Below are 26,892 nucleotides of genomic sequence, written 5' to 3' on the forward strand. Positions count from 1 at the left end.
TTGTGAGGCTATCACGAGAAGACCCCATACGCTGACTCTGAGATCTTTGGAGGAAGACTAGAATACATTTGCTTTTTAATTGCTCCAGCACAGTTCTATCACACTGTTCCTTCACTGAACTCAGGATGGCAAATGGAGTCTAGAAGCACAACAACCCTGTGATATAGGTTATGCCAAGAGATAGCAACTATCTCAAGGTCACCCAGTGAGCTTCATGACTGAGTGAGGTTTCGACTTCTTCTTTCCCTGGCTAGAGTCCAACATTCAAACCACTACATCATAATGGATCTGTTATAGTGATAGTCTAATGGGCACCTGTTCCCATATTTGCTGAATAACATGAATACAAAGTAAGGCGTTCATTGAGAGGCACCATAGTGTGTGTCTGTGTGTCTGTGTGTGTGTGTGTGTGTGTGTTTACCTCTGCCAGACTCCTCACTTTCTCCTTGCAACCCTCATTCCTTGGTGGTTATCACTCTCTTGCTCTCTTAAAGGTAGAAAATGGATGTCAGGGAGACATTACTAGGCTATTGGTGGCGGCAGAGAAGAGGTTATGTACTCCCTTCTCACTTGCCAATTCTCTCAACTGCAAAGGGCATGGCTTGACATCTTACGCTTCCATGGGAATTTAAGCTCTTCAAGGTCTCTGTAGATCTAAGTGCTATGAAACAAGTTCTTCTCCCTGGACACATGCTGGCTGGCAACAAGAGAGCTCTCAAGGATGGAAAGGCGTGTGTGTGGATAAGGCTTCTGCCATCCTCTTGGGAGGCAGCCTGCTTTGCAGAGTTACCCCTCCTGGGACTGTATGCAATAGGATCTGCCTCAGAGTCTTTGTCACTGTCACAGTTTTTCAAAATGAAGAATACCAAAGCAAGGCCAAATGTGAACGAAAACAACTGCATTTACAGAGGAAGCAGTGGCAATGGTCTGGGTCTGGAGGCTTAGGGCAGGGAAATTGAGAGTGCAAAAGAGTTTGTATGTGTGAGCCTTTGAAAAACACTTTTGATTCACCTCTGATAGCACTTGGACCTTGCAGATGCTATTAACAGAAGGAAGGCTCTTGTAGAGAAATGGAGTGCACAATCCTGTCAGTGTAGACTTTACAAGTGCCTTAACAGGATTTCTTATTCAATACAAAGAAACAATGAGCAAAAATACTGGGATATCCAAAATACTTATTTTTCTTTTAACCAACAATGTAAACAAGAGCAATAAGAAAGAGAACAAAACCAGCAGATTTGATGTGCCTGATCAACATCCTGAACAAGCAGCAGTTTTGAGAATGTTATGACCAGATTTACCCAGAGGAGGAAAGACAGGATGCCCAATTAAGCCAATGGTATATGCAGTGCACAAATATTATTCAAATCTGCATAATACTGCCCTGAGAGAGAGAGTGGAATACATTTGGATGGGCACTGAGGTTACTAATGCACATGCAACGCACAACAGTTATTTGGATCTGCAATGCAAGAATAGCAAAAACTGTTCTTGCAAATAACTGTCCCAAGCCATGCCTATGGAAAGAAAATGATAGGTTTTGCATATCACCTAGGCAAAGGGCCAAGAAAAGTTCTGCATCAGCCTGGCAAAAAGGAAGGAAGGTCTTGGAAACTAGGGAGAGAAATCCCAATAAGGACTATAGGCCCAGCTTGAGAAAATGCCTTAACAATGCCTTAATAAGCTCATATAGCCTTAACAAGCTCAGATTTCGAGGATGTAACATTTTTCATGACAAAACAGATTATAAAAATTATTCCACTTCCACCAAACTTGTGCTTGCACACACTCTGGACGACCAATTTCCTGTTTTCTGTCTCCTCCCTTCTTTCTCTAGTCTTTCCATATGACACCTCCATAGAACCATAGAATTGTAGGGTTGGAAGAGGTACCAAGGCAATTCAGGAATCATGGCTAAAGAATTCCTGACAAATGCCCACCCAAACTCTGTTTAAAAACCTTTAGTGAAGGAAAGGCCACCACCTTCTGAGATAGTCTGTTCCGCTGTCAAGCAACTCTGATTGTCAGAAAGTTCTTTCTAGTACAGTGGAACCTCGGAAGCCAAACGCCTTTGAACTCAAACGTTTTGGCTCCCGAATGATCAAAAACAGGAAGTGAGTGTTCTGGTTTTCAAATGATTTTTGGAAGCCAAACCTCCAGCATGGCTTCTGAGGCTTCCGACTGGCTGTAGGATACTCCTGCAGCCAATCAGAAGCCGCACTTTGGAAGCTGAATGCTTTGGAAGTTGAATGGACTTTTGGAACAGATTCCATGCGACTTCCAAGGTACGACTGTAATTTGAAACCAAAACAGCTCAGGCAGAATGACCACAGCAACTCTTCCTAGTAGGTCTTGCCCCAATGAGGCAGTTGTGAGGACTGAAGGTCCTCGCCTTCCCACAGTTCTCTAAGTCTAGTCCTCACCCGGCTCCTTCTCCAGCAACCCACGGCTCCTTTGTCTTGTCTATCTTTGCTCCACCCTCTTCATTCCTCTTCATGTTCCAAGAGACCAGGAGGGAGGGGAGCTGGTCACAGCAGGAGGGGGAGGCTCCCTGGTTTCTTAATCAGCCTGACTATACCCTGCCTCTTCGGCCCCCTCCTCTCCAGTCCCCACTTCTGTCTCTTCCTGTTCACTAAACCCTTTTACCTCTTCAGCTTTCGACCCCCCCTCCCAGTATGCTCCCTCTTCTCCCTCTGACCACTCATCATGGTCCCACCACCAATCCCCTGGCTCTGAGCCTTCTTCCCCTGTGGCATCCAGCAAGTCCATGGCACTGACTTGGGAGGGGAACAGGCATGTTTTGGATTCAACTTATTGCTTTTATGCATGAAACTCCCATTATATTTTTTCACAGATCCTTGTTGAAGGTTGGGTATCTCAGCATTCTACAATGCCCAATTAATGTTACTGCAGTAGCCATTCTCTAATAAGAGTGGTCTAATTATTGCCAAAGGTATTCATCCAACCTCTTATACCTCTGCCTCAGCAACTGTAGTAAAGCCATTTGTCTAGAACACCCCATTAATAAACATATTCAAAGTGTCTACACCAAACCATCTTATGCACAGACACACACCTTGCCTAGAGCTATTTTCCCTTCCTTTCCTTTGAAAAAAAAGCTGACATTAAATAAACTGTGCTTCATAATGAGAAAACTAACAGGGGCCCAGCTACATTATTATAATTGATGCAATTAATTACATTTATGCTTTTTTTAAAGGGTTTCTTAATATGCAAGGAATGCTTGCCAAAAGAGTTAATTTGAATCCTTTCATTACCTAAAAGACAATCAGCAGAATGCATTTAAAAAAAATTCAGCAAGGGGAAAGAGGGAAATGTATACAGGTGATTCTTAATTCCTATTAACTGGTTGAATTTTGCACTAAGTATCCACATGATAGGGGGACGTGGGTGGTGTTGTGGTTAAACCACTGTGCTGCTTGGACTTCCTGATCAGAAGGTTGGCGGTTCGAGGCCCCACAATGGGGTGAGCTCCCGTTGTTCGGTCCCAACTCCTGCCAACCTAGCAGTTCGAAAGCACACAGTGCAAGTAGATAAATAGGTACCGCTATGGCAGGAAGGTAAACAGCATTTCCGTGCACTGCTCTGGCTTCGCCAGAAGCGGTTTAGTCATGCTGGCCACATGACCCAGAAAAACTGTCCGCGGAAGCGGACAAATGCCAGCTACCTCGGCCTGTAAAGCGAGATGAGTGCCGCAACCCCAGAGTCATTCGTGACTGGACTTAATTGTCAGGGGTCCCTTTACCTTTATCCACATGATAAGCTCTTCGTGACACTGAGTCAGCTAGCAGCCAGTTCACACATTCATGCACATCTTGTGCATGCTTATTACTGAAGGAGGCAGCTGTTGATCAGTTGAAGCTGAATGTGTGAACTAATTCCCCATGAAGGCACTGTGTTTAAGGTGACATGAGAGCTTGCTGGTGGTGTTGATAACAACAACAACAACAAAGAATGTATAGTGTGTCAAACATGAAGAATGGGAAGAGGGGTCCCTGTCCCAAAGAGCATACAGTTCAGAAAGCAAGACAAGGGAGAGGAAGGGGAGATGGAGCGTGGCCTGGGGAAAGTCCCAAGAGCAGAACAGAGAGGCCTAGAGGATCACATTTGGCCACCAGGTCTGAGGTTCCCCACCCATTTTAACATGTGTACTATTTTTATATCTCCCTGTCCAGATTTGTGTTATATTAAGCCTCTGCCTGCCTGCTCCTTGGGCAATAAGCCTTATTATGCCAATGTGAGCTAGATGCCACAGCATATGCCCTGACCTATGATGATGCCTGTGAACTTCAGTTGCAACCTCCTGGGTCTGATGCTTGCCAGCAATTATTTCTGAAAACTGGATGTAACCTTCATAGAGCTCTCCTGCTGTTAGCTAGCGCTCTTTCCCCAGCTGCCAAGGCTCTCTGGGGATGGAGAATTAGAAAGAGAGAGATGCTCATGGAGCTGCCCTCAAAATGACAAAAGCACTCAAAGTTTAAAGCCCAGGAAAGAAAAGACGGACAAGCTTCCCAGGCACAGTTTGACATTCATAGGGATCTTAAAGTGGTGCCCATTACAGCAGAGGAAGCAGCAAAAATGGCATTAAAGGAGAACCTTGAATGTTAGCAAATTCTCTAGTGTGCGAAGGCTAAAGGGCTCAACAAACACTGCAATGAAGTGCTGTGATATCCCAGCAAAATCACACACATTCACAAGGTGCTTTGAAATAGCTAATTGTCTTGCTTTCAGAGCAACCTTGGGAGTTGAGGTCATTAATATTCGATCTTTTACACAGAACTGATGCTCAAAGCTATGGGGAAGATTCATAGATTATTTGAAAAATTATTGTAAACAAACAACAACAACAACATCAATAATAATAATAATAATAATAATAATAATAATAATAATAATTTATTTATACCATGCCCATCTGGCTGGGCTTCATTAGCAGGATTAATTTAAAACAAGCAGTTAAACATATTTATTAAGGAAAACATAGGGAATAACTAACAAATAGAATTAAGTGAGAGATGCTGTAATTAAAATTAAAACATAAGAAACTACAGAAGGAGGAGGGAAGTCAAACTGTATATTTTTTACTGGAAAATCTAACTAATCTGTATGATTGTCAAAAGAATAAAAAACTGAAAAAATAAACTGATGCTAAAAGTTGGCGTAAAAGTTGATTGATTGATTAATTATTTAATTATTTAATTAGAAGACCACAAGGCAGTCTACAACACACAACTCAGCATAAACATCAAAACAATTATGTCAATACAATGATAATACTTTTGCCTCTAGCCCCCACCCACTATTGGCAGGTGGCCCCAGGAAGGTTGACCAAAAGGTAAAGTGGCCCCTGGGCAGAAAATTCTTACCTGTCACTCCCAAAAACACTAGTTGTAACATTAGTTCTGAAGAATGCCCATTTCCAACAATGTTACAATGCCTCTTTTTTCCAAGACTGTCAGCTGCAAAGAGTTGGCAGAGTTCAGTCCCTCGGGGCACCCAGTCACTTCAACCTCCAAAGAAAGTCTTTCTGTTTGCTGCCTAGCAGATTAATACTTGCTGTCTCCAAACTTGCAGTTCAACATGTCAACATAACCTGCATCAGATGTGGAAAGACCAAGATACAGCCTGCTGCAGCATAATTTGGGGAACCAGGGTAGGATTTTGATGCACACACTGCATCTAGGGGTGCAGGCGGTAAATAAGGCAAAAATTCAGGCCTATTTAGCATTCAATAGCCACACAGATAGGGGCGTGGGTGGCACTGTGGGTTAAACCACAGAGCCTAGGACTTGCCGATCAGAAGGTCGACGGTTCGAATCCCTGCAATGGGGTGAGCTCCCGTTGCTCGGTTCCAGCTCCTGCCAACCTAGCAGTTTGAAAGCACTTCAGTGCAAGTAGATAAATAGGTACTGCTCCGGCAGGAAGATAAACGGTGTTTCCGTGCGCTGCTCTGGTTCGCTAGAAGCGGTTTAGTCATGCTGGCCACATGACCTGGAAGCTGTACGCCGGCTCCCTTGTCCAATAAAGCGAGATGAGCGCCACAACCCCAGAGTTGGTCATGACTGGACCTAATGGTGTCCCTTTACCTTTACCTAGCCACACAGATACTACACACACACACGCACACACACACACACTCCTATGTCAACCAAACTGAGGCAAAGGGATTATGATTCGCACCCCCTCAAAACCGTGTGGCCTGGGCTATGTTCCCCTGCCCCCTCCCACACTATGCCCCTGTTCCTCACAGCACCCACCTCCCTCTCTGGAAATTCCTCCTTGTTCTATAGCAGGGGTGAGGAGCCTCCATTCAAGTTACGGATGTAGAAAGTGAGTATTTGGCAGGGGCACCTTTTTGGTGCAATCCAAAAGGCAAGAACCAAAGGACTCTTGGCCTGTGGCACAGCACCTGTGGTGAAAAACTGAAGAGGTGGATTAAAAGGGCAGAGGGAAGGACTTGTTTAGAAATACCACTCCCATGGCTGGCCTTACACAGTGAAAGAGAAGCCAATGATACCACAGATACTGTCATCATTCATGTCTACAGACTGCCTTGAGGAAGATGCATAAGTGAAAGCAACCCTTTGAGGTGATCCTTCAGAAGATCCAAGTAAGAGTACCAGAAAAGGTATGCCCTTCTGAAGATAGCAGGATTAGCAGCAGCTTGATAGTATTATTGCTATATTGAACATGGAACACAATATCTTTATATTTGATTTTTATTGTTTTTCATTGCCAGCCACTTCCATGTATTATTTTATCGGAGAGGAGAGGTTTAACCTCTCCTTCAACTTATCTTTATTTAACGTTACTTGCAACCATTTTCTGCTGGGAATCTTTATCTAGAGTCTGCACTCTGGGAGGATGGTAAGATGATGCTCACAAGAATGTACCCTCCTAAAGAATAAGTAATACCCCTGGCATAGGACTAAGGCAACAGCCCCAAAAAGCTTCTGAATAACCTGGTGCATTTCGGAGGAAGCCACTCAAGGACAACGGCCCCTCCTAATTTGCAGTGGCCTTGTCAAGCTGAACTTCAGAAGGCTGGCAAGAGGGGAAAACACAACCTATTAAAATGTGGTGAAGTAAGGAGCAGCAATGGACTAGCTCCAAATATTTTCTAATCCTTCATCTTAAAAGTCCTTTTTTTGTGCTGTGGCAGAGAGATGACTAGGATATGCTGTTCCTTTTGTTTCACCTCTCTTGACACATGAAGCTTGGCCTCCACTCTGCACAGTTAATTAATGTTTTTGTAGCTCATCCTTTGCCAGATTACTCAGGCATTGTTTCATTCTAGCTTCCTGTCTCCAGAAAGGGAGCTTTATGAATGGGAAAGGTATCTGGCTTTGTCTTTTGGGGGAAAACAAAGATAATCACTTTCTCTCTCATTTGAAGTGAGGATTTCACATGAAAAAAGAGTAATTAATTCAGGGTAGTGGGGATGGTTACAAAGGAATACCTACAGTATCTGTGTAGATGAAATGGTTGGGCACTTAACACACACTTGTAGAGGGTTGATTTTGCCTCAGTGTAAATAAAAGAATCTGAAGATTTACTGTAGAGTCACAAGGAAAAGGTTGCACAGAAGAGTCCACCCCCCCAAAAAAAAACACACAACCTCTTTTTAAGGGAATCTTTTTATTTCATAAGAAAGTTGCATTTCCAGTTAAAAGCCACCTCCCAGATTCCGAATTATAGGGTTCTATCCAAAGTTGCATTAAATAACACCTCCATCAGCACAAGGGTTTCCACTTCTGTAATGGGACCTTCCCCTTCCCCCATGCATCCTCTAAAATTGTTCTACAGCAGATTTCCCAGAGCAGATTTGAGGAGGGTGCAGGGTGCATGGGAGGAGAAAGTCCTGTTGCACAGGCATAAATCTTTGTGCTGATGCAATTCATTAGCTGAATATTACCCACAACCTCTACAGATGACAGCTCCTTCCACCAAACATGCAAGAAGATTGTAAGAAGAACTTTTGCAGATCCACTGAGGGATCCATCCAGTCCAACATGCAATTTGCATCGGAGGCCCCAAGGAAGCCACCAAACAGAGCATGAAAGTTACAGCCATTTCCTGCTGTCAGCTCCTTAACAGGAAGTGGTATTCAGCCACATACTGTCCAGGATTATGAAGATCCAGTTGGGTCATCATGGTCTGTTTTCCTTCTCATCTTCTTTTAAATTGATCAGACACCACAACCATATGGAATAGTCAATGAGATATACCATATAGCAAGAACTACCTGCAATGGTATCCCCAATCTCTTCACCCAAACCAGGGCATGCAGCTATGCATGAGGTCACAGTTTCTATCCAGTTAAAAAGCTCTCCAGTAGGAGGGCTGGGGTGGGGAGCCCTGCATGCGGTACTGGGGAGCCACTACCAATTGCTGAGCCAGAGGAACCAGTGGCCTCCCACAGTAGGAAGCATCTTCCTATCTTCAGTGCCTTGACTCTCAACCCTTTTCAAGTCAAAAGGCAAACGTGTCTCCTGCACGGACTGACTGACTGGCACAGAGCAACAAATTCCCTGACTTTCTGTTCCCTCTTACTAAATTAAAACCAAACAGGCAGCTAATGAACAGATCAGAAGCCAGAGCACTGAGTGTACACATAAACGGTGATCATGTGTCCCATTCACAGAGGATAGTCCTCAGTTTCAGGAGATGCCTGATCAAAGAAAGAAAAGAGATGGGGGAGGGCTCCCAGTCAGTTGTCAATCAAAAGTTAGCACCTGCCTGGGTATTAGATTGAGTAGCCACACAGATCACCTGGTCATATGGTGGTGATATGCACTGCTGTGTGCAATGCTTAACTCTGGATGGTGAGAGACTCCAGGGGTGGCTGCATTTTCTCAGGGTTAGGTTTCCTTGGAATGAAAGAGACTGTGGTGTCTTTAGGATATATGGTTTTATTTGCACATATATACAACCTGAGGATAAGATAGAAGGGCTCACAACATTAATACTCCAACAGATCTTGCTTAGCCTTTAAGTTTGCAGGGAAGCCGCAGCCACAGCTTTGGGTCCAGCACAGGGCAAGATATACCCCTGTGTCTCCAGCTTCTAGCATCAGTCAAATAACTCTCATATACACAGGTCTCCTTGGCTTGTTGCCTTCCATCCTAGGATGTTGCAGTATCCAGCCAGGTGATGTGGGGAAAAGTACACCCATTTATCTCTATAGCATCAGAGTAACCTCTTTGGATATGGTAAATATAAGTACTTAATTGGCCAGCTAAAGCCATTACCTTAACAAAGAAACTGGTTTGGCTTGTTCAGCAGCCTCTTCTAATAGATTCTGAACAGGCCTGGAAGGTACCCATGGGTATCATCCAGTCTGACACCAAGCCTATAACAGTACTCTATTTCCATTAGCATTACAGTAATTATTTCTAAATTTGCATCTATACATATGCATTAGAATGTGCACATTTAATTTAAATCTGTGTCCTCTTTTTGCCCTCTTGGTTATGCATTTTCTCTTTCTTGGCAATTTGAAAGTGGCCATCTACACACACCATACATACATCTAAACACACACCATACATATATCTAAACAACAGAAGTGATGCACCTCCTTCAAACTGCTAATGCTGATGGAGGAAGTGTGCACATCATCCAGTAGACTCATACAATGCAGAACTCTTACCATTACTGATACAACACAAGTGCCTGCCATTGAGAAGTAATAGTAGGATGGCAACAGCATGGTGGCACATGTAATGTGTAGATAAGGCTCATCCTGGAGTGTGCTGATAGTTAAAGCAGAATTTCAAAGGTGACACACACCCAGGTTTCTGTGGGCCCTTGAACGAAAGGCTGTCAATGCCCACCCCCTGACATTAGGCCTATTTTGATGTTAAAACATTAGAATAAAAAAATAAAATAAAGTACATTATACTCCTTTGCCTGGAGCCAGCCTCAAAACATCTGAGATAGGGAGAACAGACTTTTGGGGTGAAGACAATAACTTACAGGTAAGCATGAACCCCAGAACCTCTAGTTTCACATAATGGAATTTGGTGGCAGCACAACCAAGTCTCAAATCCCAGCTAAGCAAAACACCCAAATAAAAAGACAGACATGCCAGCAGCAGGTCTGATGATTGTATCAAATATACACCCTGCTAGCACTGAAGTATCTGAGGACCAGGCAAAGATCCCCCCCCACACACACACACTGGGCTTCAGGAAATGTCCAGCTGTGTGAGACACTGATTGTGGAGAAGAGCCATTCTAAAAGCATATGTGGAAAATCATATATAGGGAGTTTAATACATATATAAGAAAAAGAATAAATTGCAAGTATGGAAGAAGGAAGAGTTTCATTTCATGGTGTGTTCAGGCTGAAATTGTAAAGACATGCCATTAATCTTTTGGTACATTTTTTTCCAGCCTCATTCCTCATTCATATACATCTGCCTCACCTGAGCTTCAGATTTGTTTTCTCATTCATTCATTCTCTCTCTCTCTCTCTCTCTCTCTCTCTCTCTCTCTCTCTCTCTCTGTGTGTGTGTGTGTGTGTGTCCCTCTCTTTTTCTCTCTCTTTCTCTCACCTTACCTTCCACATCATGAATTAACTTGCTATGGAAACAAGGGAGGAAGTCTGAGATGGGAGTTAATTGTGGAACAAGAGAAGCATTAGCATCTTGAAATCCAAAATGAATTTAAACACAATGGTGTGATGAATTAAACCTTATTGAGCCAACTGACTTGCAATTTTTTACCAAAGTAAAGGGACAGTGATAAGTTGTAAGGGCCCAGTTAGGCACTGTGTGCTTAAGATGCTGTTTTGCTGACTCTTGGGATGGGGCACAGGGGTGGCGAGGGGTCGTAGAATCCCATAATCGTAGAGTTGGAAGGGACCCCAAGGGCCATCTAGTCTAAACCCTTGCAATGCAATAATCACAGCTAAAACATCCACAACAGATGGTCATTCAACCTCTGCTTAAAAGCCTCCAAGGAAAGGAAGTCCACAACTTCCCAAGGGAAACTGTTCCACTGTCAAACAGCTCTTACGGCCAGAAAGTTCTTCCTGATGTTTAGTCTGAATCTCCTTTCTTGTAACTTGAAGTCATTGGTTCGAGTCCTACTCTGCAGAGCAGGAGAAAACAAGCTTGTACCATCTTCCATGTGACAGCCTTTTAGATATTTGAAGATGGATACCTCCTCTCAATCTCCTCTTTTCCAGACTAAACACAACAAACTTCCTCAACCCTTTCCCATAAGGCTTGGTTTCCAGATCCTTGATCAACTTGGTCACCCTCCTCTGCACATGTTCATGTTTGTCAATACCCTTCTTAAACTGTGGTGCACAGAACTGGACACAGCATTCCAGGTGTGGTCTGGCCAAGGCAGAATAGTGTGGTACTATTCTTCCCTTGATCCAGACATTATACTTCTGTTGATGCAGCCTAGGGTAGTGGTAGTTTTTGTTGTTGTTGCTGCTGCTGCTGCATCACACTGTTGACTCTTGTTAAGCTTGTAGTCTGCTAAAGACCCCTAGATCCTCTTCACATGTACTACTGGCAAGCCATGTGTCATTGACCTCATTAAGTTTCTCAGTGTTCAGAGACAGGGGAGAAAAACAACAGGTTATGCATTGGGTTATGTTCCCATGTCCTTTTATGAACATGTCCTAAACCATATCTCCATAGACCCATGGCTCAACCACAATAGCCTTGAATTTGATAGACATATTCCTACTACTACTTTACATTGGGCACACCTCACTATGAATTTTACTGGATTCTTAGGGAGGGTAGACTTCCAGTTCCCCACTTTCTAGCTCCACATGTCTATAGGATTTCATTTTGCTATTCATCTTTAAGCAGTATTTCCATCCAATTTCTCTTTTTCTTTCTCTCTCTCTCTCGGAGCTACATTTGCATAACCTGCCAATAATTTCTTTTTTAGCCTGCAGGTAAAAATTTATTTTTGGAAGCAAGGGTAAGATTCAGAAGGATGAGGGGTGGAGAACCAGCAAATGGGAATGTTTAAATACTTCTCCTCCAGCTTCACATTCTTATTGTTATAATCTCAACTTTGTACACTCTTACAATGCCACGGATTTGGAGACAGAGCCGACAAACCATATACTATGTAAATTAGAATTTAAGTTAGTGTATTGATGCCATGCCATCCTCTTTATGTCTATTGATGGAGACCAAGGACACTAATGCAAAATTAGGAGCAGTGGTAATCCGGACCATAAAGAAGGCTGATCGCCAAAGAATTGATGCTTTCAAATTATGGTGCTGGAGGAGACTCTTGAGAGTCCCATGGACTGCAAGAAGATCAAACCTATCCATTCTGAAGGAAATCAGCCCTGAGTGCTCACTGGAAGGACAGATCCTGAAGCTGAGGCTCCAATACTTTGACCACCTCATGAGAAGACTCCCTGGAAAGATGTTGGGAAAGATGGAGGGCACAAGGAGAAGGGGACGACAAAGGACGAGATGGATGGACAGTGTTCTCAAAGCTACCAACATGAGTTTGACCAAACTGCGGGAGGCAGTGGAAGACAGGAGTGCCTGGCGTGCTCTGGTCCATGGGGTCACAAAGAGTCGGACACGACTAAATGACTAAACAACAACAACAATCCGCAACATACTATGAACAATACATCTGTCTATTTTGCAGCTCACTGAGGTCATGTCATTGATAATTTCTTTTTAAAATCATCACCATCAACAACAACAGCAATGGACTAATGCTGTATTGGGACTAGCACTGCTAGCCTGTATGCTTGCTCCTTAACCCTGATAATGTCTGCTCAATCAGTGTATTTGAAATTAAAATTATAATGATGCTATCAGCAGCTGGTGTTTCCTGGGGAATTTGTCCTATAAAGGCTGCCATGAACCTAGCACCAATAGGGAAAAGAATGGCATGAACTGGGACCATAGAATTGTCCCAGAATTGTAGAAGGGCTATAAGCTCAGACCCATAACATTCACTTTACATGCAGAACATCCCAGGTTCAATTCCTGGCAACTCCATGTGGGGCTGGGAATGTCTCTTACCTGAAACTCCAGAGAAACTTAGCAGAAACCTTGCAAAGCCACTGCTACAATCTTGAACTAGGTGGAACAATAGTCTGACTTGGTACAAGGCAGCTTGGGAGAGTACAGTGGTACCGCGGGTTACATACGCTTCAGGTTACAGACTCCGCCAACCCAGAAATATTACCTCGGGTTAAGAACTTTGCTTCAGGATGAGAACAGAAATCGTGCTTTGGCGGCATGGTGGCAGCAGAAGGCCCCATTAGCTAAAGTGGTGCTTCAGGTTAAGAACAGTTTCAGGTTAAGAATGGACCTCCAGAACGAATTAAGTACTTAAGCCGAGGTACCACTGTAAGTGTGTAGGGTCAAGAAATAGAGATACAAATATGGCACTGTGGTGACATTGCACCACAACATCACCCCAGTAAGTCAACTCCACAACATTGTTGGCTGGAGTTGATGGGGGATGTAGTCCAAAACATCTGGACAGCACCAAGTTGGGGAAAGCTGGTGTACGTGTTCATGGGGAAAACACCATGGCCTATCTAGCAAGCTAAATTAATCATATTTCAAGTATGCTGAGGAGCAGGGGAGGTGAAGGAAATCAGATTAGTCAGGAAACACTTTATAAAATCTAATCATGTTTTATTGAATGAAACAAAGCAGGAAAGGTCAAAGGGTCTCTGCACTGTAATGTGTTGTGAATTCTTTTTCTTAACTGCCTTGCTGCAGAAGGGGAGCGAAGACAGCCAGAGAGAAGGGGGATGGGAAAAGAACCTGCAGCCCAACTGCAGAAGTGTAATGCACCCTCCAGCCATACCAGAATGAAAAAGGGAAGGCCATGCTAAGAATTTAATAAACAGGATTGTGGCTTCTCTCCAAGACAGCTGTCTGGAAGGGCAGCTCCTGCCAACAAACTAGATTTCAAGCTTCAGAATGAATGCAAGTTTGATGGTGCACATGAGGATTCAACAGTAATGGAACATGCAGCACCCCATCCATGACACCCTGGGCTCCTCCACCCGCAACCCAGTGTGGCACAGAGCAGAATTCAAAAACAATGTGCAAAAGTCAGGCTTCTGGGGGTGTTACATTAAGCTCTGGAGGAGGTTGTAAAAGAAATTCAATATACCCTAAATCAATCACTCACTCAGTCAGTCAATCAAGTGGTGGAATGAGCTTTGCCCTAGGTGGAAGGTGGAAGCTAGCAAGATCTGTTGATGCACAGAGAAACAGCCACAGCCTCCAGCAAACAAAGGTGGATCTGCAAGTTTCATAAGGCTTCAGGCAAGACATAGGAACCATGTGTGACTGGCAATTGGCAAAAGAGGCAGACAGACAAAGGACAGCCAAGGAGCCATCCCCAAAGGCTTCATTATAATAGATGGGAAAACCAGGGGCAACCCACCTATGATACAGGGTGAAGCAGTCTGTTTCAGGAAACAATTGGACAGATGGTTAAGTCCAGTCGAATTTGACTATGGGGTGCGGCACTCATACCCACTTTCAGGCTGAAGGAGCCGGTGTTTGTCCACAGTCAGTTTTTCCAGGTCATGTGGCCAACATGACTAAACATGACTGCTTCTGGTGCAACAGGACACCATGACAGAAGCCAGAGCACAGGGAAACGCCATTGGGAACACAGGTGGCATTGTGGTTTAAACCACCAAGCCTCTGGGGCTTGCAGATTACAAGGTCAAGAGTTTGAATATGCAAGACAGGGTGAGCTCCCATTGCTCTGCCTCAGCTCCTGCCAACCTAGCAGTTCAAAAACATACCAGTGCAAGTAGATAAATAGGTACCACAGGAAACACCACTGTGGGGGGAGGGGGAAGATGAAGGCAGGAATTGATGACTGAATGGTAAAACAAGTATTTTCACAAGTGGTCCTTGCAAAGTCATGTACAACAAAATGCCTTAGGGTGGCATTGGAAAGAACCAAGAGGAGGAATCAGGTGATAGCAGACATTATTTCCTTCATCTGAGGCCTTTGATTGCAGGTAGACTACATCAACATCACATTTCCTGACACAGCAGAAATGCCCTTTCCAGTGAAAGACATTGGAGAGAGAAGCATTGGAGATAAAATCTTTTGCCATGGCTAACCAGAATCTGCCTCCAGCAATTGCCTCTCATCTAAGACTTTTATTCCAAAATACAGTGCAATAATAATGTGGGTGTCTCTGAGCATGTTTAGTAAAGGGATCCCTGACCGTTAGGTCCAGTCACGGACGACTCTGGGGTTGCAGCACTCATCTTGCTTTACTTGCCGAGGGAGCCAGGTCGTGTGGCCAGCATGACTAAGCCACTTCTGGCAAACCGCAGCAGCACACAGAAACGCTGTTTACCTTCCCGCCAGAGCGGTACCTATTTATCTACTTGCACTTTGACATGCTTTTGAACTGCTAGATTGGCAGGAGCAGGGACCAAGGAATGGAAGCTCACCCCGTCGCAGGGATTCAAACCACCGACCTTCTGATCGGCAAGCCCTAGGCTCTGTGGTTTAGACCACAGTGCCACCTGCGTCCCTTTAGAGGGCATCCATTCTTGAATAACCAAATTCATCTCTCTCCCCTCCCCACCCCCCAATATGGTTTCTAGGCAAAACTGATTACTGGTACTGATTCCTAGTTTCCAGGATTCCTGTCTATATGCTGTAGCATATACACAGAGTGTCTAGTATATACACATTTAGTAAAACAAGTCCCTCAGTGCCAGAGGCAAGGCTTTCTGATGGCACTGTCGATGAACTCAAGTTGTTAAAACAGCGGACAGTGAAGCAAAACATGGAAAGGGAGCTTGGTCAGCTGTTTCCCATCAGGCAGTATTCAGCTCACTGACTTGCAATTTGCTATTGTAATGTCAATCGGAAGAACACAGTTCTGAAACCTACTGAAGGGGCTAGAGGCCCCTGAAGGCAGCCTTTGTGCACACCCTTGGGAGGAGGAAAAGGAAGATGGAGTGAGTAGCTAATAGCATCTTCAAAGCCACTTACATGCCCAGAGACCCTCCAGAGACTCCCATTCAGAGCTCCTTTGCAAACCTTGCTGGAGATGGTTCCTTGCATAAAATTCTGACCCTTCCATGTGCAACAAACTTCACCAAAGAAGAGATTTAAAGAAAAAAGAGTGGCAATTGTCCAGTCCATATAATTTTTGCTTATGTTGGGTTTTGCTCACACTTGATCCAGAAGGAGTGAGGTCTTGTCAGCATAAAACACCTGTGCTCAGAGATCTGCACTGTTTGGAGATTTGCTGCTGGGCGAGGTTCAAGGTGTTACTATTAGTATAGAAAGCCCTTAACATGTTGGGACCAGTTTACAGTGGTACCTCGGGTTAAGTACTTAATTCGTTCCGGAGGTCCGTTCTTAACCTGAAACTGTTCTTAACCTGAAGCACCACTTTAGGTAATGGGGCCTCCTGCTGCCGCCGCACTGCCAGAACACGATTTCTGTTCTCATCCTGAAGCAAAGTTCTTAACCTGAGGTACTATTTCTGGGTTAGTGGAGTCTGTAACCTGAAGCATATGTAACCCGAGGTACCACTGTACCTACGAGATTGCCTTATCCCAGATGTGCCTACACAACTGCTTCAAATACTACTACAGGTGCCACATGACACCCCTTCCACATTTGTAAGAACTTGATCATTTAGTGTGGCTGCACCTACACTTTGGAACTCCCTGCTTATTGAGATCAAGCAGGTGCCTTCGGTGTACTGCTTTCAGCACCTGCTCAAAACATTCCTGTATAGACAAGCCTACCCAGACGCTTAGAAAGTTGAGGTATTAATCCTTTTTTTAGTGTTTTAACTTAAGCAGACAACCTAAGCAGTGTGAGGTACCACCTATGTAATAGCTTTATCCAGCTCTTAATCTAAGTAAAGTGTTCACAGCACTAGAAATGAAAGAAGGCTACCATGACTGGGATCAGACAACCCTGGGCAAACGAAGCTCTTTCTCAGATCACAACTCTTACCTGAGAATAGGACAAATTTCAAAAGAGCACAGGCAAGGCTATGGGAGCCAGGGAAATAATCACTAGCTTTAGGATCTAATTTTGCACTTTTATTTTAAAGATACATCATACGTACTGAACTGACTTCCACACAGTTACGAGACGGTAATTAACATTCAAGCAGCAACAGAGAGAAAACCTGTGTGTTTAAAGAAAAGGTTCTAACCACTGATTTGCACGACCCCATTTGGGGTGGAGACCAAGAACTGATCATGTGGATAGATTCAGTCTACAACTCACTTTCCAGCACTTTTTGGTGAGAGCTATCAGACTCTCAAATCAAAGTCTGGGCAAGTATTTGGGATGGAAAGACCAGAGGCAAGGAGGTCAGTCATCTGCCTGTGCAGAGGAACAGCAACCCATTGGCCAAGCTACAGAAGTGCAGCAGGTCTGGTGGGAACTGCCTACAATTTCATCAGGGTAGCAATACAAGTCCTACAGTGCTCTCAGCTCTAGCCTCACAGTAGCTGACAAAAATTATACAGCAAGACCTTAGGCTGGGGAAAGGCAATGTGTTGTTGGACTCCAGCTTCCATCAACCCCAGCTCCAATGGTCACAGATATAGTAAAATAGCATATGGAGGACACCAGCTAGGCTCTCCCTGGACAAGGCACTTGTGGATCTTGCAGAAATCCTTTAGTTTCACAGATGCTCTTTATTTCTGAGGACACATTGTACAAATTGTTTTCAGTGTTTGTGCTTTTTAAATCAACATCATCAATGTGCCCTGATCACATAATAACTTATTCTGCTTGCTCACTGAAGAGTTGTTTTGCACCTCACACTAGAAAGTCGTGCAAGGCGTTCTTCCGTTTGCACAACCTCACACACAAAACTGAAGTGGAACACATCTATTACAGAGTGACACGGACTCTTTTGCAATGTTCTTTGGGCCTAACCCTCTGAAAGGATTTCTGTTAGAATGACTTTTGTTATAATCTGCTAGTTCACAAATCAATACTGCTTACCAGAATGGGAGCACAGGAAGCCACCTGAGAACACTCAGGGTGTGATTGATCATTGGTTCACCTAGCTCAGTACTGCTTACACTGACTGGCAGCAGCTCTTCAAAGTTTCAGGCAGGGGATATTCCCAGCCCTACCCAGAGACACCAGGGATTGAACCTGGGACATTCTGCATTTAAAACAGCTGCTCTACCACTTAGCTTCCTGTAAGGATCACTTTGTAAGTTCTTCCCTTTTCTTTGCAAAGTACATTTCAAAGCTGGTCTCCAATTTTATCTTCCAACTATATGTCCTTAAACAGTACTAAAATCAAAAGCTGTTCATCATCATTACAGAAGACACTGTTCAGTGGCAAAGCAATAATTAACTATGATGAGGAAGCTGTTCATATTCTGGGGACAGAACAGTTGTAAAAATGTGTCATTTAACCACCAGAGCCTCTTTCCCTACACTCCCCCTGAAAGCTAAATGTTTAATGACAATTGGCCAAAAGTTATAAAAATCAATTAAATGATATTACACTTTTAACTTCCATATTCATCATTGCAATATCTAAGAACACTTGCCTTAAGAAACTGCAAGCTATTGCAGTTTGGTTTTATGGCTTGCATTGACAGCATTTTGATGGAGAGGCTATCAATTAATGAATAACCCAACCTTATTTCAAGTGCCTGAAATTATTCCAGGTTAAATTCACCTCCAAGGAAAAAGCCAAAGCAAAATATCTCCATGCTTGCAGTTCATGGCAAATTCAGATATCTTGTTAGATTAAACTTTTGATACCGGATCACACTTGGCCCCAAGGGTTAAAGTCTAAATCATGTATTGGACTCCAGATTTTATTTGATGGATAAGGTGAGGAGAGATGATCTATTGAGAAATCAGCATTAGGGTGAAGCAACAAGGAGCAGGTCTCAGATGCTAGAGAGTTGGTTACAGCAACTGGCCAGTTTAGGTACTACAGGACCAGGGAGAGCTCCCAGGGACAATAGCATTGTTCTATAATCCATTTCAATCTATATGCCTCAGTGATGGCCTACCGTGGCCCAACAACCAAAATTTCTAAATGCAGAAAACTGTATTTAGGGAAGAGATGCAAATGAACTTAAGGAAGCCAAAACTGCAGCAAACTGCACATACTTCAATGCTGGAATTAATTCTAGAAATTCTCCTAATTATACCAGAATTCAGAATAAGAAGAATGCTGGCCAGAGAAATTCATATGGGGCATTATAGGCTATATCTCTTAAATCCTAATAAGAGACATTTAGCCTAAGTAAGTATGTACCTAAGTAAGGATGCACGGCGTTTGCATTTACTGCTCTGGTTTGCTAAAAGCGGCTTAGTCATGCTGGCCACATGACCTGGAAGCTGTACGCCGGCTCCCTCGGCCAGTAAAGCAAGATAAGCGCCACAACCCCAGAGTCATCTGCCACTGGACCTAATGGTCAGGGGGTCCCTTTACCTTTACGGATGTTCAAGGAATTTCTCAACTCACAAGTATATCAAAATACGTTTTTAAATGCATAAATTGGAGAGGATTTTTTTTATTAAAAAAATCTGTTTTAATATGAATTTTCAAGCAGGTTCTTTTTTTATGGCAAACTTCTTACAGATGCAAAAAGGAACCAACTAATGGGGGAACACATGGAAATTCTGCAGAGCAGAATACATTTGACCTGAGCATCCTTCTGTGCTGAGCAGTGCAGTGCAGTGCAACAGTTAAAACAAATTGAAGACTTGCTCTCCTAACTATTGTGAAGCCTCCTTCTACCTTTCCTGCTTCACCTGTGTCTCACCCCATGCCCAGCTTGACAATAATTTGGTCTAAACCAACAAGAAATCTAGGAGAGGTGAATGTTGATGCCTGTTTATATCTCTGTGTCCTGGTGATGGCTGAGAGGTAGAAACAATAGCTTTAGAAAATGAGAGGGTCAATATGGCAGAAAATATATATGGTATTTTTGTTTTCTATTCTTCTATAAAGCCTGTTCACCCGTTCCCTACAAGAGAAAACACAATTAGGGAAGGCCCACTGAACTAGAATATGTTGCCAACATTTCCCTACCAGGCGAGAAAACCCAGAACTGTCATTTCTAATTGGCTAGAAGGCTTTTCATTCCCCCTCACTGCTTCTCTCCTACTTTTATTCCATCTCCATTACAGCTTCATTTCACACTTTTCAGGAAAACAGGAGGGCCCAAGATCTCACCAGAAACAGTGCAATTGCCATTAAAGGGGCTGTAAAAAGTGTTGTTTCATGAGCTGTGAGAAGTGTTGTTTCATTGTTAGGTGATCCGCATGTGGTGAACCACTCCTGGACTGCCTGTTTCACACCTACCTGGTAACATGATATCCATGTGAGCCTGAGGCAGGTAAGAGCCAAAAGCCAGGAGGTCAAATGCAGGAAGCAAACAAATGCCCTAGCATATGTCAAGCTCAGAAAGAAGTTTAGCAAAATCCTGCTTTCTCGCAATTGAAGCAATGGCTGCATGACACATCTATGGCACTCTCATTTCATCTGCAGAAGAAGAACAAAGCTGTCCTGATGTATAGAGAAACTGAATCTGGAGTAGAGCCGAGGAACAAAATTTGCAACAAGGCTCAAAAGCTCACTCTTGGGATTAAATCTAATGCAGGTCAAACTATCATCCTTTTTAATAAAGGACTGCTGCTCTACTTGCTCCACTTGCAAACCCTACCTTGCCAACCACTCTTCCCCCACACCTAAGTAAATCTTCTCACTTTCCACTTCATCCACCCCCTTGCCTATACCCCAAGCTCACCACCTGCCCCCTGTCCTCCCAGCTCATCCCTACCCCATTTTAATGGAATTGGAGAGGTGCTTTGTACAGCAGCTTGCTGAACTGCTAAGTGAAGTGCCTCCCCCTCCATTAAACCTCACTGCAGGTGTGAGGCCACCTACTGGCAGCCACACTAACTACAGAATGGTGACAGTCTGATATTTTTATGCATATAGGGGAGAAATGGATTTGTGCCTTTGACATGCATAGATTTATTTACTTGCTTATATATCACTTAAGGACTTTTTAGTGGGAAGTGATACATTAATTTAATAAACCTAAACTTAGCAACAACTGGGATGGAAAAGAATGAAGCAGAGAGAGAGAGGCGTGTCTACTGAGTTCATGGCTGAAGTGACATTCAGACAAGAGGGTACCTAGTTCTTAGCTCAGTCTCTTAGTACTTGGTATGTAGAACCAGACCTCTGGCATGTGTAGGTTATCCTGAGACATAATTGTATACAGACATAAACAGAGGGGGCAGCAATTACTCCTCCAAAATGGCACCCCAGTTTTGTGTTAGGAACAGTCAAGTTTTAAACTGGTCAATTTCTAGCCCCTAAAAAAAGTACCTTTCTAGTCTTAAGCCAGAAACAGGTTTTTTTATATAGAAACAAGAGGGAAGAAATAGCTGACTAATGACTTAGCAGGGTACATGATTTAGTCACTACTAATCTGCCAGTAGCAGCCTTGAAAACAACAACAACACTAATTTCTCTATATAAATGGGAAATGTAGAAGCTGTAAGACCTGCCTGCAAGTGCCCATTTTTTCTTCCAAACCTTGGTTCCCAAATCTAGAAGGCATCTATTGATGTGATGCCCTGCTCTGTCAGTTGTGAGTCCTGACACAAAAGTGAGTTAAGGCAAGACTTTTTTGTGTGTGATGGGGTCTCATAAGGCAAGCCCTTCTTTTTGAGGGAGGGGGTTATTCTGGATGTGAATTCTGAGAGATTTAAGGTAGCTGGGATATCAGACTTGGAACTTTGGCCAGGCAGCCCAGGCACATTGTTTCTTTCTACCAGAAGGAAATTGGCAGCTGGAGGGCCTTGCTTGATCACCACTGGACTGTCACATAAGGAGACTATTAAAGCAGCTCATGCCTTTGGAAAGATGTGGAGGGGCAGAGACAAAACACATCCCACCTGGCACTGTAAAATTGTCCTAGCTCAAGAATGAGCTACTAGCACGCTGCCAATTCTTTCTTGTTGTCTCCAGGCTTAAAAACTTCTGTCGAGCTGTTTTGCGTACAGATGCTTCCTCCTCTTTCTGGAAAAGAGTGACAAGTGGGATGCCGCAGGGTTTTTCCCAGGACTCAGTGTTGTTCAACATCTTTATAAATGACTTGGATGCAGGATGACACCAACCAGGGAGAGGTAGCTAATGCTGCAGAAGGCAGAATTGGGATTCAAGATTGGAGAACTGGGCCAAAACTAACAAAACAAATTCCATTAGGAACAAATGTAAGGTTCTCAACTTGTGCAGGAAAAATATGACTTGACAACCACAAGTTTAGCATGAGTCAACTGTGTGAAGCAGCAGCAGAAGAAAAGCTAAAGCCACTCTAGGCTGCATCAACAGAAGTATAGTATCCTGATCAAGGGAAGTAATAGCTCTATTCTGCCTTGGTCAGACCACACCTGAAGTACTGTGTCCCGTTCTGGGCACCACATTTTAAGGATAATACTGGCAAGCGGGAACATGTACAGAGGAGGGTGACCAGGATGTTCAAGAGTCTGGAAACCAAGACTTATGAGGAATCGTTGAGAGAGTTGGGTACATTTAGACTGGAGAAGAGAAGACTGAGAGGTGATATGCTATCCATTTTCAAATATCTGAAGGGCTGTCAAATAGAAGATGGAGCAAGTTTGTTTTCTGCTGCTCCAGAGTGTAGGACCCAAACCAATGAATTAAAATGACAAGAAAGGATATTCCGACAAAATTTTAGGAAGAACTTTCTGATGGTAACAGCTGTTCCAAGGTGAGACGGACAACCTCAGAGGGTGGCGGACTCATTTTTTAGAGGTTTTTAAATAGAGGTTGGGTGGCTATCAGTCAGGGATTTTTTCAGTTGTGATTCCTCCAACCCTACAATTCTTTGATTTTATGCTGCCTCCAGTTATGGTTGTGCCTCTTCCATCCTGAAGCATGGCACCACATCCAACACAAGTTTGCTACATGGATGGCTCAAATTTTTCTGTGTGTTTTCTATGAGTTTTTTGACCTAATTATAGCTGTTTATAATTCTTATTAAATATTTGAGTCAGAATGCATAATTTGGCCTTGAGTCTATCTGGCATGTTGCTAATAATTAAAATCATGGCTCTTATTTTGTTTTAATAAAGGAAATTAAAAGGCAAAAGGGGAAATGATTTCTAGCAGTATTGTGAAACAGAATCATAAACATATTTTAAACAAAACACCAGATTTCTTCTCTCTCTCAGCCCACTCCACCCCCACCCCCACTGGCAAAAATTACTTACAAAAAGAAGGGGGGAAATGAATCATTTGAATTTAATTACCAACCTCTGGGTATTCTTTGGCAGCTTTCAAAAGTAAAATTTGAAAAGCCTTTTCCAAGTCTGTGCCTAGAACTTGAGAAGTTAGTTTCTTGTGAATATGAAATTAAATTATGCTGAAATCATGGGGAGTTCTCCAGGCTAGTAGACTGGAAAGAGCAGCCCTCTGGCTTACTTTAGACAACAGAGACCTGGCCCTTTTCTGAAAAGGGACTCTTACAAATAATGAGGTTTGCCAAAGGCAGCCCAAGGCAGCTAGTCCCTGAGAGGGGGGGGGGTGGATCCACACAGTACCCACTAACATAGCATAATGCACCAGGAAGAAGCCCTGCAGAAGCATAACAGAAAGATTGTTTGCTAGTTTTCTCCCTGATTCATTCATGCTGTTCAACACCCTTCAGTCACAGACAGCATACCAATGGCCAATTGTACCCAGCAAAATCTGGAGGGCCACAGGTTCCCCATCCCTACTTCAATTCACTGGGTATAATCTGAAAGCTCTTAGAAAGATCAGAACTGGTCACATGACTTGATGTGGTCTTAATCACTGTTAACCAAGATTTTGCAGATCCAAAATACCCAGGAGATATCTCTGCCTAGGAACCTAGCAAGCTGCATTATACTGTGTCAGACCATTAGTCCACCTAACTCAATACTGGCTGCAATGGCTAGAAGCAGCTTTCTAATGTTTTAGGCAGCAGCCTTTTCCAGCCCTACCTGGAGATACCAGGGATCAAACAGAGACCTTCACATGCAAAGCAGATGCTCTACCGAGGAGCTACAGCCCTTCCCCTGATGGTAGCATAATACCACCCCATATTCAGGACCAGCTGCAAACTTGGGCTCTTCTCTGTCCTTAGGGAAGAGCAACAGGACAGAAAGGCTGTTGGTAGAAGCTCACGTCCCTTCTACCTGCAACAGGCACTCGCTGCCAGCATTACACCAAGACAAGCCAAAGGCCTGAATAATCTCAGAAGCTTCATAGCTTGTGAAGTTTGCCAGCACCAGATGAAAGTGACTGCCCCCTAAAGTATTAACATACACTAATAAATGCCATTTCTGCATTAAAAAGAGCAACATCCAATTTTCATGCAAGCTCCAGGAACATTAAACAATTGGGTACGAGTTAAATGGCAGCTATCCCAGATTAATAGCTTTGCAACAACTCAGACTATAATTCCCCCCAAACAGCTTGTCAGGCAAGTATAAAATTAGCTACATGAATACGTCTTTACTTCTGATGGTGACACAACTGTGGTAAACACATTACCTTTTAATTTAATACCCAGCAATATCTCTAATTATGTCAGCAGTTGACAACCTTTCCCCTTCCTGAGAGGATTTGGAGTGTAGAAATAATGGCCTTACCCCCAACATCCTGTAAATTGCCTGGTCACCTACGATGACTAAGGATTGGTTATGAGTGACAAGGCAAGGAAAGGATGATCTGGTCAATTGGAAGAGAGTTCCTCTCCTCCCCCACCTCCTTTTCACCATCTAACTACCACAAATCACTTACAGTATTATGTTTGAGAAAAAGAATGTTTGCAGTTACTGGAGATTTCAAGTCTGTGTCAGCATTTGTCACGGCTAGAACAGGGGACCTGCAGGCCTGTGTTCTGCTGTCCTATCTGGTGAGCCACTGAGGCTGTAGGTTGGAGCATTCCCTGGATGGTAAAGTGCTCATAGGCTCTGGAGTGATTGACCCAAGCTGACCACTGGCTCTCTGATCTGGCTTTTGGATCAGGCTGGGATTTTTCCTGGGCAACACAAGTGTCTACTCTACTGTGTGTGGCTCCCAGCTCCTGATGCTCATTCCACAGCTACCAAAGGGCCAGAACTTATGCTCTCTTTTTATCAATGCAGCAGTATGTTCAACAGGACTTTGGAACTTGAAATATTAGAAGTAAGTGAAACCTCTGGGCTGTCCAAACCTGCAAAATTTCAAGAAATGTGTGAGAGGCGCACAAAGCCTATCTGTGGTGGAGGCAAGTTCTTCTGCCAGTGGCAGACAGTGGATGGCTGCCATGATTCAACATCATTCCAAGTCATTTTTTTTTGGGGGGGGGGGTGTTACTGGACATCCAAGACAAATGCTGCTGGCACTGATAAGACCTCCATTGCACCTACCCCAATTTACAAAACATATTCCTTCTCCAATTTAGCCACCTGTAGAGTTGTTTCAGCCCAACATACTGGCTGCTTATTGTGGTGGTGGTCATTTCCACTGCCATGGTGGCATTTTATTTGGGCAGCCACCAAACTCCACCCAAGTTGGTTTCTCTTCTTCAGATACTTCACAGGTACCCTGTCTTGGACCTCAAGACATGCCCTCTGTGTCCTCCTCCCTTCCAGAAAGAAAGCACAGGTCTAGCCCCAAATGCAAAGGTTGCTCTCTTTTTCACCACTGAGAATTATTTACCACAGGAAATAAAAAAGAAACACAACTGTGATTACAAGAGAAGATTGATTTATTTTGCTCTAAGCAGATGGAGCCTGTGTTATTTTAAGACTCCTTCATGAATGATTCTCTGCATCTTTTATTCTGGGTATCTCTCAGTCACAGTGTCTTGTAACACAGCAGGAGGGGAGAGCGGGAGAGATAGGTGACAAAATGCTAATCCTGCCATCAGAGCCCAAAAGGAAGACCTTGTCTTTGAAGAGACTGCATTCCCATCCTGCATGTAAAGCCCTGGAGTCAGCAGCCGCTGCAGCCCAAGTGGGGGCCTTGATAAAAAATACTTTGTCAATGTCACACGGGCCCAGGGTACACTTACACATTAGAAATTAAGGCAAAAGCAATATCCTACAAAAGACACATGGCTGCTTCCAATTGCTTCACATATCTTCCTTTCATCTTCCCATTTGATTAAATATTATTTGATTGCAATTAAAGTTTCCATGTCTCACTCTATTTCCCCACCCTTGAATCCTCCAGAGCAGTTAGAAAACAAAAATCTGCTTTGAGTTCTTCTCCAAAACACATTTGTATTGCCTTTGCAAGAACCCCCATTTTATTTGAACATAACAACATTAAAACATAAGAAGTGCCTTGCTGGATCAGGCCAATGACCCATCTAGTCCACCATCCTGTGCTCATAGCGGCTAACCAGATGACTATGGGAAACCTGAAAGATGTACCTCTGTTACAGCATCATACCAACACTGAGACCACCTGGCTTCAAAAGTCTTATGGTTCCTGTTATTGCTGGTACATCTTAATCTGAAACAGTGGGACATTTCCAGCAGCACAAATATCTTCTTCCCCTTCACAATTTCTGGGGGTGGGGATGAGGTGCCATGACAGAAGTTCAGAGTTTCACCAAGTCAACAAGGGATTGTGTACCCTAATTGCTTAACTAGCGCCACCAATGGTTACAGAGACAAATGGACAGAGGCAATGGTAGCATTCCAGAGGGAAGGGAGCTTGACTGGTCTACAGGAGCCTGAGGTTCATCCCAAGCCACAGTTCAGAGCAAACCTAATTTTAGCAAGATCACCACAGTTCCCATAACAGAGGCAGCAACCCATTTTAAAATAATAACACCATTCTAAAAAGCAA

At 43.6% G+C, this 26,892-nt stretch overlaps 1 protein-coding gene across 2 annotated transcripts in view; it reads right to left on the reverse strand.

Annotated features, from left to right (window-relative positions):
- The window catches only part of CSMD2 (CUB and Sushi multiple domains 2), a 477,324-nt gene that overhangs the window by 296,329 nt on the left and 154,103 nt on the right, over nt 1-26,892 (reverse strand). The window lies entirely within an intron of this gene.

Source organism: Podarcis muralis, chromosome 7 (assembly GCF_964188315.1).
Source record: "Podarcis muralis chromosome 7, rPodMur119.hap1.1, whole genome shotgun sequence".
In the NCBI taxonomy this organism is placed as follows: Eukaryota; Metazoa; Chordata; class Lepidosauria; order Squamata; family Lacertidae; genus Podarcis; species Podarcis muralis.